This window comes from Drosophila ananassae, chromosome 2R, assembly GCF_017639315.1.
Source record: "Drosophila ananassae strain 14024-0371.13 chromosome 2R, ASM1763931v2, whole genome shotgun sequence".
Taxonomy (NCBI): Eukaryota; Metazoa; Arthropoda; class Insecta; order Diptera; family Drosophilidae; genus Drosophila; species Drosophila ananassae.
Window position 1 is genome coordinate 8,128,123 of NC_057928.1, and position 16,753 is coordinate 8,144,875.

The 16,753-nt window shown below is 39.9% G+C and overlaps 2 long non-coding RNA genes across 2 annotated transcripts; one reads left to right on the plus strand and one right to left on the minus strand.

Annotated features, from left to right (window-relative positions):
• Positions 1–5,474: 5,474 nt before the first annotated feature.
• LOC116655887 lies at positions 5,475–6,114 on the minus strand. Its single transcript, XR_004310975.1, has 3 exons — positions 5,920–6,114; positions 5,637–5,742; positions 5,475–5,575 (listed from the first exon to the last, which is right to left on the minus strand). It is a non-coding gene; the product is annotated as an uncharacterized LOC116655887 (long non-coding RNA).
• A 3,843-nt stretch (positions 6,115–9,957) lies between these two features.
• Positions 9,958–10,363, plus strand: LOC116655792. The gene is made up of 2 exons (XR_004310853.2): positions 9,958–10,128; positions 10,188–10,363. It is a non-coding gene; the product is annotated as an uncharacterized LOC116655792 (long non-coding RNA).
• The last annotated feature ends 6,390 nt before the right edge of the window (positions 10,364–16,753 follow it).

The following is a 16,753-nucleotide window of genomic DNA, read 5'->3' on the forward strand; positions in this document are numbered from 1 at the left end:
TTATTTCGGCACGTGATAAATTAATTTAAGCCGGAGCCGAAATGTTACGTCTAATGTTTTTGCATACACATGGCTAGGTGCCATCAGGTGGATCACTCGGGGGCGGATAGTGGGTGCTGGGGCAGTGGCGGCTTGGCTTATCGAAGTGGGCGTGGCAACAACTTAATTACGCTACGCACGGAAGCTAATTGAGTTCGGAGCCAAGCGAAAATAAAACGCCATTTGGCTTGGCATTGAGACCAAGTTTCGCTTTTCGGTTAGCAATTACACGCAATTTTCATGGTCTGGAAACAGTGGTCTGATGGGCAATAAATATTAATTGTCCCATATGTATAAAATATAAATAAAATTTTATTTTTGGGTCTAAGACACGGATAATATAGTCAGGTAAAAAAATAACTAACAATAGAGTTAAGCTTGAAGCTAAAAGAGTGTCCTAGAAACCACTGTGCTCACTTCCCCCTTTGTATCGCCTTTGAGGACGTGCTCCTTGAGTATTTCATGTTTATGGCCCTAAAACAGTTTCCTAATTGCCTAAATATTTGAATGCTGAGCAAACATTTGGCTAAATCAATTTTGCCAAAAGAGGGGGTGAACCTTAGACTGACCCAGGCCTAGACATTGGCCACGAACTGAACCGAAGCAAGACCCATCTCAAGGTCTCCTTTCATTCGCACTCCACTCCTCTGACAGCTCAATTTACTACTTGACTCCCCTGTTTCCACTTCGAACCCCCACTAATTATAAGTTGGCCGTAATCTGCGTATTAATCTCAGTTTTCGGTGGTGCTAGGAAAACACAAAGCCGGCTTCTTCGGTTCTGGACTCACTTTTCAGTTTTTTCTCCGTTTTGGCGTAAAACAAATGCCAGCGAATTTGTTTGGTTTATTTTTGCGTATATTTTGTAGCCGTTCCTTCGCATTAGCTGCTTTTGTCTAATTTAGCACTTGGCACGGAATATTATTAATTGGTCTAGACGAGCTCGAGACAAAAGGCCCAATCCCTACTTGGCCTTATTGAGCAATAAAACTAAATATTTGGAGTTCCCAACTTATGATTTTAAGCAGGGATAAAAATAAAGCAGAGTGTCAACAATTAATATACAATTCAAAGATTTATTATATGTTAAAGAAATTTAAACTTTGTAGAAATGTAAATTAGTGTGTGCACAAGGCTCGCCAACAACGACACCAAGATGTGTTAATGCAAATCTTTTCACCCACAGTCTAGACCCCAGACGACACATGTGGCAGCGAGGCACAAAGTGATATCAAGCCGCATCAAGTTTATACCTCGATGAGTTCTCGGTTCAAAGACCAGAACCATTGGCCGAGGACTTAATTAGCAAACGAGGCCTTGGGGATGAGGTTACTTTCTGGCAGTCACTGGGTGCCCGACAGAGTTGACTTTCTGCCACTTTAGGATCATTCCTGTCAAGTTCAGGGCTGTGAACCTCGACCGGGTGTTCCAACTGCAGACTGCTCCTTCGCTTCAGTTTGTACTTGACAAGTGCAGTGCCACCCAACTGCTGTCTTACTACTCATTCGAGTACGGCTATATCCTGTCCCCGTTAGTCCTTACTCTCCATCTTGAAACTGTCCATCAACGTCAGCTCGTAAGCCACTTGACTTAAATTTCATTATAATAAAACGAAACATCACGTTTGCAGGAAGGCGGAAAGGTAGATCCTGTTCTTATTTATGTAAGCTTCAGATGATATAAACATGGCGCCTCTTTAGGACTAAGAAAGTGACTTCATCTTAAATTAAATTAGATTTTAGTTTCTCTATGATTAGGAATTCAAAATGGTAATCTTTTACATGAAATGAAATTCTCTTTAAAAATGTTAAACCATTGCCCTTATTTGTTGGCTGGAATTGTGGCATTCCCAGTTTTCTGGAAACCATTTTCGGTTATCAAAAATGTCCACACAATGGGCCAAAGTGTGCCATTGACATTGTGTGGCAGGCTCTACGTTTGTGCCACATAACCGGTACACCCGAAACTTTTCACCTGCTTTGTAGCGCTGGCACTTGTTTGAAATATCACAGACAATTAAAAAGTTACCATTTGCTTGGTGCCATCAAATTTAATGCTTAATTTTAGTGGACAACTTTTGTGTGTAATTGCTATTGTGCTGCTGGGGTCCTTTTCAGCCTTTTTGCTAATTTATGCAACCCAAAATCACACAGGCAGCCGGCAGTCGGCTATTCAGGTGACATCTAATTGCATTTCGCATTGGGAGAAATGTCCGAAAAAATATCTAAATGGAACGTGCTGCGGGCTGACGCAACCTCTGCCAGCCCTCCACTTTTAATGAGTTGAAGTTGCCGCAATTTTACGGGGCACGTGAAGAGGGCAGGTGGAGGCAGCCACCACCCTGATGCTGCCACCTGGCTGGTGCTAAGTGGCGTGGCGCTGCCACAGAGAGGGAGTGGTGGTGCAAAGTTTACCTGGTGGCAAGCAAAAGCCGCAAATTGGCTCGTGTGGTCGGTTTTGTTAATGTCTCCTGTAGACGTGTGCTCTCAAATTGAATCTTTGATGAAAGGATCCATTTTATGCTGATGTACTTTTGATGGACGAGTGATGTATGCAATGCCAATTTGGTCTAATGTTTGATGCACAAAAGTACTAAGCACTCAGCTTATTTTTGGAATCGAAAAATAAGTACTATGTAGGGACTTCTACCATCTATCATAAGTCCAGGGGAATAAACATCCTTTTTAAACATCCTGTTATAAATCCCACTTTTAACTCTTGACCACAACATAAATCCGCTTTCACTTTTCTGAATTAGTTTCTAAACATTTCAATCTCCAGCAGGCACTCTGCGTTGCTGCATCGGCCACTCGACTATTTATGCTCAATTATTATTCAAAAGTTGCCCCGACAGCTGAAAATGTTTACCAAAATATTGCCTCTACAGATAGTATCCACACCAAGCCCCTCAACTCTACAACTCTCAACAAATCCTACGAATCCATTTAGCAGACATAGCCGAAGGCGAAAAACTAATAAAGCTGCACTAAGTGGATTCGTAAAGTATCTGGTTTTTAGTTTTTTCTCTCGTTTTTTTCCTTATTTATTATATATTTTTTGTTTCTGTTGATTTAATAAAGCCAAAAGCTCATTAGAACCAAAACAGCAAGCGGATTTGGATTATTTATAAATTTCAATTTTAATTTCGAAATGTTTACTTTGGTTCCAGTGCAGATCCTATTTGGTAAACCCTTTTTCCCTTGACCTGCTGGGCGGACAATGAAACCCAATCCCAGACTCAAATATTTGGTAAAGACTTTCATTCGTTTATTCATACTCCCGAAGCTACCGTAGTATGAAGTATTTGCATTTGATTTCTCCAGTATTATTGATATCATGCCCAGCAATTTACATACAGATTTCGATTCATATTTGTGGGCAACTCATCGAAATTTGATGTATGCGAATTGTGCGTCGTGCCAGGGAGGCAAATCAGAATCCTGTTGAATGCAACATTTGTCAAGCCCAATGAGAATGCATTTATTCAGATGGCCCACAGAAGACATTCCAAACAATCTGGTGAATTGCAGGAGATCAAAGTCATATCCGATAGGGTTTCGGCATCGGAATTAACAATCAATTGGAAAGGTCCCTTTCAAATTTCCAGATATGCTGGGAAAACGATACCACATATGCCAGGAAATAACTCTGGTATCGGAGAGCTGCCAATAAAATGAAATTGTAATCTGAGAACTACTTAAATAGTACACACAAAAAAATAAAATAGATTTATCTAATATTTATAACTCCTTTTCAGAATATTACAAATAGATATAAGCCTGATTTTCTGTAATATATCTGCAGTGGAATATACTTTCTAATATTATATCTTTTCAACTAAATACAAATTATTCTCAGTACATGTTTCAATCGGGAGCTGAAATAATTGAAAATATTTGCAAATTTCATGTCTTTCTTTCCATTTGAATCACATTTGGGGTTGCATCTGCAGATTTACAATCCTTTCAGCTGGCAGCTCTAGAATGTTGCCTTAGCTATACTTTCCGTTACTGAGTCCTTGACTCCTCCGAAGTGCCAGTGGCTCCTTGCGCCCATTCTCTCCTGGCCCTCTTGATTTTCTGGCCGGAGCAATCAAAGGAACCTCCGCTTGCGGCCTTTCGCACCTTGACGCCTCCGTTCGAGGTCTTACCTATTTTCTAATTTTCCTGCTGGCAAATTCAATTAGTTCCGCCTGCTCCAGTCGGCTGGAGTGAATGCGGCCACGCCCCTCTCTACCTTTTGGCTCAATCAATTCCCATTTATTCGAGCAACAATGGTGAAAATGTGAGCAAAGGGCCTTGAGTAGGGACCTCTCATTATTCTGTCAGCTTAATTATTATTTTGACACAGCCAGCTGTACATTTAATTACTTGAAATATCTCCATCGAAACGGGTGCTTTTCGAAATCCTTAACCTGGACAACAGAAAGTAAATCTCGGGTGGCGCCCCATCGAGCTTAAAGTTACACTTTTTTGGGGGCTCGGGCAAATAAAACGGGCTCAGCAATTGCCTCGACTTTGCCTTCGGTTTACTTTGTAGGAACCTCTCATTGTTGTTGTTTACTTGGCGGTTTCTTTTGTTGCCTTTGATTTCGGGGCAACGAGCCCCATTTTTGCTGGAATTGAATTCCCTGATTGCGATACTGAGGCTAAGCCTTTTTCCTGCTGCTATTTATTTTAGTTTTTCGAGGGGCATGGAAGTTTAAATGGTGGTTCGTTCCGGGAAATGCAAACAAGTACAAAAATTTCAAGCAACAAAACAGCAAGGGTAAACAAAACCAAAATTACTGAAACTCGTTCAAAGTTTAAGATAACTAAAAGTTTCTGCCTGGTATAGCACTGAAAAATTAAATGTAAACATGTCCAAAATTATATCTCTATTTCAATACCAAATATTTTCGAACCGAACCTCTTTCTTTTTACAAAAATCTCTTAGCTCCCATCGTTCGGTTAATTATTTCCACTTGAGTAGGTTTTTTTAGAAGCATCATCTGAGAATCTCTTGTTCGTGTTCTTTGCTTCATTAACAGCTCTTTGTTCCCAGAAGCTTGTAAATTAAACATCAAAAGGCTTGACCACAAAGGAAAGGAAAAGAGCAAAGAAAGTCTGGGACTCCACCTTCTCTTCCAGAACATTCATCTCGACAGTCATTTGTGTTCGATGCTGCTGCCGCTGTTTGGCAAATTAACAACATACATCATTGACCTGTAATCCGGCAAGCAGACAGCGCCGGAGTGGCAGCCGTTCCCGGATCCGGCTCGTACTCGTTTCCGTACATAAAGCCGTGGTGGATGCCAAGTTGTCTGTTGCCCTTTTGTGTCCATTTTTTTTCACACATCCGACAGATAAAATTCAAGAAGACAATGCAAAAAGGATAGGACTACTACACTTAACATTTAAGAAAACTAAAAATTTTATTTTATAATTCATGAGCATATTTAATATTTTTTCAACCGATATCAAAAAGGCCTAAGCTCAGAGTTTCCTAATACTGATACCTATCATGCCCAGATCAGTCGGAAACTGGAAACGTCCAAACTATGAGGATGAAATACAAAAATGTTAACAATATGTTAACCCAAGCGGAAATATCACTTACGGGCTACACGAATTCGGACAGAAAGCGTCTGACTTTCGCTTTGGGTCAAAAAAAATAAACGGAAAAAGTGCAAAGCGATTTTGGCTCGGGGGCATTGGCTTCAGAGCTAGAAAAAGGCGGAAAGAATGTGTCAATAATGACTAATGGCCAAGTCGGAGTGGCGGCCATTTTTGCCGAGGCGGGATGATGGTTGGCTTCTTTCCGCCAACTAGGGGGAATTCCCATTTATTTTTGCATATTTTTGTGGGCTGCTCATGATGTAAAAATAATTTGGGCGGCTCACCTTTTTTTCTGATGGTTCCCGTTGGGTTTCGTTTTTAATTTCGAATTCACAGAGGGCGAAAACTTTTTGTGACCCATTTTTGGCCATGGATTCATTTGGCTTTGGGAGCAGTAACCAGCATTAAGATACATATTCTTTTTCTTTTTTTTTGGCATTTGCAATTGACTAGATGGAGACTGTGAAAGCAAACATTTAATTAATTTAGGCTTACTTGGATTCATCTGAGATGGCGGCACTGACAAGTGCAAGCTCGGTAATGGAGTTTGGCACTAAAAGGCAGAACGGAACCACAAACGAACTTGCCCCTAAGTGACTGTGAATTCGATATGTCTGCTTTAAAAGAGACTCAAAAAAGAATATATTTAAAGCTTTCTCAAGGAAAAAATACTGTGCAACGAGGCACTAAAATCGGAGTAAAAAGAGATACGATGCTTCACCAGTGATTGAAAATAAATCAGACAGTACTCAGAATAAATATTTATCCCTCCACGCCCGCTACCAGTACTCGCTTTCAGTTGTAATTTAAATAAAGCTAAGTGTCATTATTCCAGGAAAACGTCCTTTGATTGCCAACTCACCGGCAATCATTGGGTGCAAACACAAACGCATCATTAGGAGTGGAGTGAGCTCCGAATCGAAGCTCATTATGGGTAACACTCGAAGGAGACTTTCCCCGGTACAAAAAAATAATAAAATAAAATGGTAAAACACGTGCCTGCTTTCTTTAGGTTGTTCGGGATAAAAATAAAACCTTGTTCGCCAGCCAATTGGCAAATCTTTGTGGTCTGCAGCCCACAATTATGGCCAGAAAATGAAACGCTCATCTGTCGTCGAGAAAAAATAAAAAAGAGCCAGAGGCAAGAAGAGAAAATTGCCCAAGGACCAAGGACCCTAAAGAAAAAAAAAGCTCAGGGTAAAAGGAAACTAAAGAGGGAAACCAGAAATGGGCCAGATGAGGAGGCATAAATAACTATGTCCGCACAAAGTAAACAGAAATAAAAGCGGGGCAAACACAACAAACTCAAATTACACACCGAAATGCTGGCTGGCTCTGTCGTTGGGTGGTTGGCTGACTCGTGGGGTAAAAGTTGGTGGTTTCTGCGGAAATGGTGGGGCCCGGCTTTGGGGAAGTCCCGAAAAGTGGGCAACTAATGTTCGCAAATGTTTGTCTGGGTTTGCCCAGGCTTGCGTTCCATTCCACTCCCTTCTCGATGCTCCACAAAGCAGCCATGCAGGTGAGTCCCTGCCTTTACTTCCTTTTCCGGTGTTTGTGTGTGTTAGCCTTGTGTAATTAATGTTTTCCTACTGGTCTCGCAACAGTCTGCAAGGAACAGCCGGATGGGAAGTGAAAGTGTAAGCCCAAAAGTTTGCACAAACAGGATATTGTTATTGTTTTGTCGCCTTCAAAAAGCAAAGAAAGCTAAATTGAAGTTTAAATAACTAGCAGTGTTGCTTCTAGAAATCATACCCATAGTACCAGATAGCTCACCAAAATTCCTTAACATCTCAGCTTATCCACAAACTAATAGGTGGCTCTTGAAAACCGAAAGTGCCAGCAAACAAGGGACTTTGTGTGCAATATTAAAGAAGAACGGTCCAGGCATCACTGGGTTATTCCAGTGGGGTCAACGACTTCTCTCCAGGATCTTCTTTTATCACCATCATCACATCACCCCCTGCCAGAAGCTTATGTGAATGGGTAATTAAGATGCTATCTCAGGGCGTTGAAATTCTAGACGAAAAACGATTTCTTGTTAACTTTCATTGGGCTTTCATGACTTGGCCTTGTTGTGTTCCAGAAACTTACCGGAACAAAGTTGGCTTAAAGGCACTGTTTCCCTAGTGGCTATTGCCAATTCCCGACAGCGTGCCATATTTTTCAATAAGCACAATTGACACCCACTCGAGAAAGGGTGTGGCGCCTCGGTACTAGAGGCTGAGCCAAGGCTGGCAGTAGACCGAGTCTGGGCTAATTTACGCCTTCAATTTGTACTGGCCGAGCACTTGTTATAATTGATGACCACTCCGGGACAGGCAATCACTGAGCCAAAAGCTCTTACCTGTATTAGAATTATAAATTTTCTTTTACTTGAAGGTTAAAGTTTTGCTAATGGTCAAAGGTCAACTTTCATATCCTTTCATTTCAAATATAAGATGTCACAAGGATGTATTTCCCTCGATAGATATTTCTCTAAGAACTTGAGGGTACTTTCTACAAGGATTAAGGAAAATTCCAATTCCTGTTGTTCAGTTAAAAGATACATATACTTTTACTAGTTTTCTTATTTAAATAAGAGTTTAATAATATATCTTGATTGCATACATAATTTTTGAATATTTGATAGACATCTCCATATTTTTCCCAGTGATGCCTTAAGGAAAAGAAAGTAGTCATAGAAGTGTAGGAAGAGTAGCCGCTTTCCCGCTGGCTAGTAATTTACTTTTTCTTGGCAGGACGACTATGCTGTGTCCGCCTCCTTCTTAGGTGACGCCTAAATGTAGGAGAACACTCCATATATCGTGTATGTATATGAGCAGCATATTTCAGGCATTTTTATGGGAAAAGAGTCGAAGCATAAATAACCGAACAGGAACCCGGAAAACGGAATAAGGACGATGAACGAGAAAGGAGCAACAGAATCCATGGCATGTGGCGTTGTTTACGAAAGAATATGGCTGACCGTGGGGGTGCGTCATTTATATGGCGCCTTCGTCCCCTTGGATCTTTACTTTCAAACTATATATACTATATATATTCATCATCATCATCTTTGCTGAAAAAAAGCTACAAAAATGTTGATCGATTCTAGCTTGACTTTTATGCCCGCTGTGAGTTTGTCTTTTTGTGGAGAAAACATAGGGCATAAATAACTAAGAAGGACATTTTAAAAATATTTAATAAAAAAGTAAATATTTTTTAGGTCATATTTACTATGTTTGTAGTAAGTTTCAATAAATATTATATAACAATTTTTTAGTCAAAAAATTATAAATAAATTGAGAAGAATATTTAAAGGTTTCCTAGTATTTTATCCAGCATTGTTTTATTTGATGTTCCCTTGGTTGTTAATACTTTTTCGGTGGGTGACTAAATCATCAATCATTCGGCGGCAGCTTCTTCATCTCCTTGACATGCCCCCCAGTACCCGAATTTGTTTCTGGCCCTACATGGGCTTATCAAATTTGTTTCCGAGTCATTGAAGATTACCACATTCTGGCCTTAAATCGAAGCCAGATGGAAGTGCATTTTTTGTTCCAATTACCAGGAAGAATCAAAAAGCTGCTGCTTCAAAATTTGTAGTCCGTCTCAACGACTTTGGGACTTTGCAGCAATTTGCAAATGCCACGAAATGGCAGGGCTATTTGAAAATAGTTTTAAGTGCGCAAGAATGCCAAACGCTCGAGTGGCCGCAAAATTAAAATTGCGGAAAACTTTCAATTTGCTTGGCCAAGTATCGGAATCGTGGCAATCATCAGGCAACAGCAACAAAAGGGAAAAATCATAAAACATAAACCAAGAACGAAGCCACTACCAAATGGAGCGGAAGGCAGGGGGGTAAGCGCTCAAGAACTTTTCAATTTGGTGGCAAAATTTGCGCAATTTCCTTGGTGGTTGGCTTTCGAGTAGGAAAAAAGGCTTACACGCCCACTTCCGCCCCACTTGAAAACCTGCAAGTGTCAGTGGGGAAATTATGGATAGCCCAAAGTTACTCAACTTCTTTTGTGGTTTAAAATTGTCATAAATTTAAAAAAGTTAAGTTGAAATTAATATTAACGATTTTTAAGAAACTAATAATTGTAGTGTGTGGATTTCCAACAGGGCACGCATGCGAAGAGCGGTCATAAGATAGACATAGAAAAGCTTAAAAGCTTATCACCGAATATCATTGATCTGCGGTCACCTTGGATAAGTGAACGAAACATCACGCGATTCTTATCTATGTTTTTGCATATCGAGATAAGAGTGCCGTTATGTAAAAGCTTTTTCTCTAGCATAGTTAGGGCTAGGTTTGCATAGGAGAGCTTTGATTTTTTTTTGACGAGCTTGAAAGCAATACGGCTGCAATTGTAAGCCAAGTTTAATAAATATTTAAATTGTGCTGAAAATTAAATAAAATCAAATCCCAGACGAATTATCGGGATTCATTTAATAAGTGTTTAGTTATTTTATGCCAGTGCCACGTGCCAGTGCGGCTAGTACCAAATTATGTAAGCGGCTAGCACCAGTTTTTTTTAATCGGCTAGTACAGGATTATGTAATCGTCTAGCACCCTATTATGCAACCGGCTATCTGGAGGCCGAAATGGATGAAATATGGGAATTAACTAGTGCAGAGATTCGACGCGGGATCGCAATCTTTTGATAAATATTTTTGGATTCGACGACAAGCCCCCTTTTCGCTACACGGAGAGAAAACTCCAGCGAATTATTGATAAATTTGTAACTATAAGAAGTGCAATTATGTGAATATTGGCCTGCTGAATTTTATTCAAAGCTCAAATCCCTTTTGTTAATTATGAAATTATTCTGCGGAAAGAAAGAATATTGTATCTTAATTCGAATTTTGCACACCCTTCAGTTTTTTTTAAATAATTAATATCTTAATATCCGTTGTTATTTTATTATAAATATATAGATTTATGTAAATATATATATATAAGTGATATGAAAATATAAGGAAAGAATTTAGATTGAATTAAATAATGATAACTTTGCGATAATATTCGAGCATGGCCAGGCTAATTTATTGTTCTATTTAAATTAATAATTATAAACATCTCTAGCTATTCCTGTCCTTGAGCTCAACGGCGGCGAACATCGGTGAGTGAATATCCCTAAATTAAATTTTAATAGTTTTGCGAAGCAAACAGTAAATTTTAGCAAGGCATGAATTGGATAATTTTGGATTGATAATAATTTTAACTAATGAAATCGCAAATTTTATAATTCCTAATTTAATTACTACATTAATCCCAAACGTAGTTAAACTGATTTATTGAATTTAACCCAATATTTTTAAATCTCTTCTTTATATATAAATATAAATTTATATATATATATATTAATATGAATTCTAATGAAATTATATAAAGTAGCAGTTAAGGAGAAATTTTATAATGAAATAGAAATACCCGACTGGGAAAAATGAATCAAGTTCGCTCCAATTTAAATTTGAGTGTTAGGAACTCCATGAAGGCTTAAGGCCATTACAGATCCGCCACCGAAACTTCAAATAGCCATGCTGGAACCACAATAGGTATCACATAGGATTGTGATAAGGGGCGAATCAAACGTCGTAGATCTCGCCAAGGTCGGGTGGGTTAAGAATAGGGTATAATGAACACCTAATACCCTACAACTGATCAAAGTCATTCTCTCTCTCTTTCTTCTGAGCCTGTTTGCCTTTTAGGTGATTTGTTTCCTTAGTTTTCTTTTGGATTTGAGTCAGTAAGACAATCATCCGGGTTTTCGTTATTAATTTGCATCTAGTTAGTGCACTTAAATTTATTTTGATGATGTGTAGTATGGATACGTGAAAAGAACCACCCCATCCGTCGAGCTTAGTCTAAGACCACAAGAAGTGCACGCCCTTCACTCCCATCCATACGTCCCCAAGGTATATCCTCTGGACCTTGCAGTAGATCTTGCAATTTGGTTCTGTTTAACTACAGCCCGTACACCCCCACGTTAGAAGTTGGCTAACAACGTAGGGAGTTCGAACCACACCCACACATTACAAAATTGGCGCCCAACGTGGGGCCTGATTAGAGTTATCTAGTCAGTTTCCTTTTTTTTCATATCGTCTTTTGTGGAACTGCAAGAGGCTAGAGTTTTTTGGCATCTTGACCCATTAGACAATGATATATCGTAGTAGTATTTTTTTTTAGTAAAACCTATTAGATCTGTTTAACTTGAATTTCGATGGAATTCACCAACTGTTCGTCTTTAGGAATTGCGATTGCAGTTCAGCAGCTTGGACTGATCGACCAGAGCGACTCTTGTGTGTAACTTGACTTCTCCAAGTTAAATAATTTCAGATTTATCAGGTCCGAATAATAGATCTGGTTAGGAATCGCAAGACGCTGAAAGATTTTTAGCTCTTGACCTACTGGATGTACATATTATCGGAAGTTTTACGAGTCAGTAATTTTCTAGTGTATCCCCAAACAGTATCAGAGAAAGAGAGATTTGATCAGTTAAGTGTTTCAGCACATTTCGGATTTCCGAAAAGCGCTATACGAATTTTGGTGGCGGATTGGTTTTGATTTTTTTATTTGGCGTAATTTTAATTTTGGAGTTTTATAGTAATTTTTTTTATATATTGAATAGATAATTTGATATTTTACCATGGCAGTACGACACAGCTTAGAGAATCCAGCTGAAGGCGTAGGAGAGCAGGAAACTATTTGTTCCACTTGTCGCGAACCTACGAGTTCAAACGATATGTTGGCTACGACTCCCTGTAATCATAAATTTCATTACAGCTGTTTAATGCCACTTTTACAAGTTAAATCAATTTGTCCCGTTTGCAGCAGTAGTTGCTCAGTGAACCGACTATCCCTTACTAACAATAACGTAACGGTTGAAATAAACGAGGCAGAGGCCTTAGGAGAAATGTTAGATCCCAGTCTTGAACCAATTAGAGCTAATCCATATAACAGAGGGAAAGGTGCTATAGCAAGAAAAGGGGTACAGACAAGGTCTATGCAACGTAAGGGACAGTCAAGTGACTCATACCTCGAGAGCGACAACCATCGAGAAGGATTAGGCAGAACCGAAATAACGGATTTAGTACAATCATGTATACAAGCTCAACAAAACAACATGTTGCAGAATATATCCCAAATTATTAACTCATCGATAGAACAAGCTCTAAAAAGCAAAATGACTTCCCTTAATATCGAGTCAACAGAACAGGATCAAAGGTCACCTAGCGTTCCCCGATGCTTTGACGATTACCAATCGCAATTACCACCCATTCAGAGAAATATCAGTCATCATAGTGAGACATCAGCCGGAAATTCTAGAACGTCCAGTATTTCCCCCGAAAAAGTCGCTAACATTATACAAGGCTGGCGAATTAAATTCGACGGTGCGCGAAACGGCATGCAAGTCGAAGACTTCCTATATCGTATTCGCTCCCTTACAGCACAAAATTTAGGAGGCGACTATCAACTTTTGTGTGATCATTTGTACTTGTTGTTCGCAGGAAAGGCGAATGAATGGTTTTGGAAGTTTCATCGTTCTCGTCCTAATTTCTCTTGGCAAACCTTCCAACAGGAATTTCGCGAAAAATTTCAGGAAGTGGACTCCGATATGGACATTTGGGACTTGATCAATGTTAGACGACAGTCAGAACACGAACCATTCGAAGAATACCAGTTCGCTGTAGAAACTTTGTTAGGTAGACTAAAGATTCCCATATCCGAACAATCTACCGTACGAATTCTTATCAGAAATGCAAAGATATCGTTACGTTACGAGTTGATGCATTTAGGTATTAACACCATTGCTAGATTACGTGAAGAAATTCGTACTCACGAGCAATTTCAAAAGCACGTCAAGGCCCAATCCTTGAAACCGAAGATACCAAATCGTTCCGTTTCAGAATTATTTGGCACTTCAGCAGATGAACTAGAAATGGAAGTAGACGAAATCCATAAGAGGAAGATGGTTTGCTGGAATTGTCAGAAGCCAGGTCATAGGTTCGACGATTGTATGGAGGTCCGATCAGTATTTTGTTATGGCTGCGGAGCCAAAGATGTTTATAAGCCAAAATGCTCTCGGTGTACCCCGTCGGAAAACCGTCAGCGGGATGCGCAGAACACCACCTATCTGACGCATCCTTAAAATCCAAACCAATAGTTAAAGAAAATTATTCTCAAACGGAATTTACAACACCTATTCCAGAGAATAACAAAGTTCAGGAAGAGGCAGAGCCCCTTTGTGCAGTCACCGAACATCACTCATTCGTACCTCTACACCTTCGATGGAAAAGGTACAATGAAGCAAAGTGTCGCATATTCGGATACCCGAAGACGACGGCCAAACTGAAACCAAGACGTTCAACCACTCGGTTGAAGTTATTTTGGAAAAATGTTACCAATACCAGGAAAAAGTTAGTTTCATCTATATTTTTTAACTCCGATGATAGGTTGTATACCGATATTAGTATAGGAGAAAGGAACTATGTTGCATTACTAGATTCGGGAGCATCAGTAAGTTGCTTAGGCGGAAAAGCAGCTACCGAAATTATGAGCAATCACCAACTTAAAAAATGCTCGGGAAATATCCGAACAGCCAATAATAATAAATGTCCCGTGGTAGGGAAATATGTGACTAATATTTCTTACCGTGACAAAATAAGACCTATTGAGTTTTATGTTATCCCAACATTAAGTCAGGATGTTTATTTAGGCATTGATTTCTGGAAAAGCTTCAACTTAATCAACCACCTAATTAGCCCTAAGGTTGCAGAATTAGATACTGAGAGAGATGAACAAAAGGGAAGCCCAAAAATACACCTTTTGTCACCTGATCAACAAAACAACCTTGATAAGGTCATCAGTAAATTTCCATCGTTCGATAGGGAAGGCTTGGGTCGCACTCATCTCATGGAGCACGTCATCGAGGTAGGCGAAGCAAAGCCAGTAAAGCAGAGACATTGGCCTATATCCCCTGCAATTGAAAAATTAATGTTTGAGGAAGTAGATAGGATGTTGGAATTAGGTATCATAGAGGAATCGAAAAGCCCATGGAGTAGTAACAGTGTCATTGTAAAACGAGGAGAAAAGATTCGTCTTTGCCTCGATTCCAGAGTGGTTAATAAGGTAACTATAAAGGACGCCTATCCACTACCACATATTGACGGAATTCTCAGCCGTTTACCACCAGCACGTTACATAACCGGCTTAGACATGAAGCACGCTTTTTGGCAGATCCCTCTGGAACAAAACTCTCGGCAGTACACCGCGTTCACAGTTCCGAACAGGCCTTTATACCAATATAAAGTAATGCCTTTTGGTCTGTGCAATGCACCTCAGACACTTTGTAGATTAATGGACCTTGTGATCCCGGCTCACTTTCGTACAAGAGTTTTTGTTTACTTAGACGATCTTCTTATCTTATCGGAAGACTTTGAGTCGCACATGCAGCTTCTTCAAGAAGTGGCTGTATGTCTAAGCAAAGCCAATTTGACAATAAACGTCGCTAAGTCTAACTTTTGCATGCGAGAAGTAAAATATTTAGGATTCATCATTGGATATGGTCAGCTTAAAACAGACAACGAGAAAATTATGGCTATCAATGAATTCCCCGTTCCCACTTCCGTCAAGCAACTGCGACGATTTTTAGGTTTAACAGGATGGTATAGACGCTTTGTGGACAATTATGCAACTGTTAGTTTCCCGTTAACTCAGTTGCTACGGAAAAATAGACAATTAGAATGGACCCAGGAGGCAGATAAAGCATTTGCTGAGTTGAAAGGAAAGTTAACATCAGCACCGATACTGCACACTCCCGATTTTTCTAGACCCTTCATACTACTGTGCGATGCAAGTATATATGGAGTGGGATGTGTCTTGGCACAAGCAAATGCTAACGGCGACGAAATGCCGATTGCCTATATGTCCGAGAAACTGACAAAAGCGCAGCGCAATTACACAGTGACAGAACTAGAGTGCTTGGCAGTAGTCAGAGGTGTGAAGAAATTTAGAGCGTATATTGAAGGTCTAGAGTTTACAGTAGTCACTGATCATGCATCATTGAAGTGGCTAATGGAACAGAAAGATTTGACAGGTCGCGTGGGTCGATGGGCGGTCAAGTTACAGCCTTTCGCCAAGCAGATGAAAATTGAGCATAGGCGTGGAACTCTAAACGTAGTAGCTGACACTCTTTCCCGTCAACATGAACCAGCGGTATCTGAAATCAAAGACTTCGGTCCATTGATAGATTTGACCTCAGTTGAATTTAAATCAGCAGAATACACGGATCTGATTGAAAACATCCAACGGAATCAGTCTAAGCTACCAGATCTCAAGATTATGGATAATTTTGTTTATAAAAGAGTAGAGCAGGCCACTGGTGACGTTGTCCAAGAAATGAATTCATGGAAATTATGGGTACCTTCAAACTTAAGGCAAGAGACTTTATACAGATCACATGTCCCCCCAGACGCAGCTCATTGCGGCATTGGAAAAATGGTAGCAAATCTAAAAAGATTTTTCTTTTGGCCAGGAATGGTTTCGCAAATTCGGAATTACGTTTTGAAGTGTTCCGTATGTCGCACAACGAAAAGCCCAAACGTAGTGTTGAAACCTCCGATGGGAAAGCCGTTAACGTCAGATAGGCCCTTTCAAAAATTGTACATGGATTTATTAGGCCCGTATCCCAGATCCAAAAGTGGGAATATCGGCATACTAGTCATAGTAGATCATTATACTAAGTTCCATTTTTTACATCCGATCAAGAAGTTTACTTCGAGCCGGATTTGTGAATTTCTCGAAACTTCAGTATTTTATACCTTCGGTGTTCCTGAGACGATTTTAACCGATAATGGCTCACAGTTCCGATCGGCCGAGTTCAAATCATTTCTGACCCGGTTTGGAACCAAGCATATTTGTACAGCGATCTATTCGCCCCAGGCTAACGCAAGCGAACGCCTAAATAGGTCAGTTCTCGCCGCAATACGCGCATACATCGGCACCGATCATTCCTATTGGGATAGACATCTGCCGGAGATAAGCGGAGCCCTTAGAGCCAATATCCATCAAAGTACTAGATTTTCGCCTTACTTTATGACCTTCGGTCAGAATATGGTCCTTCACGGGAAAGA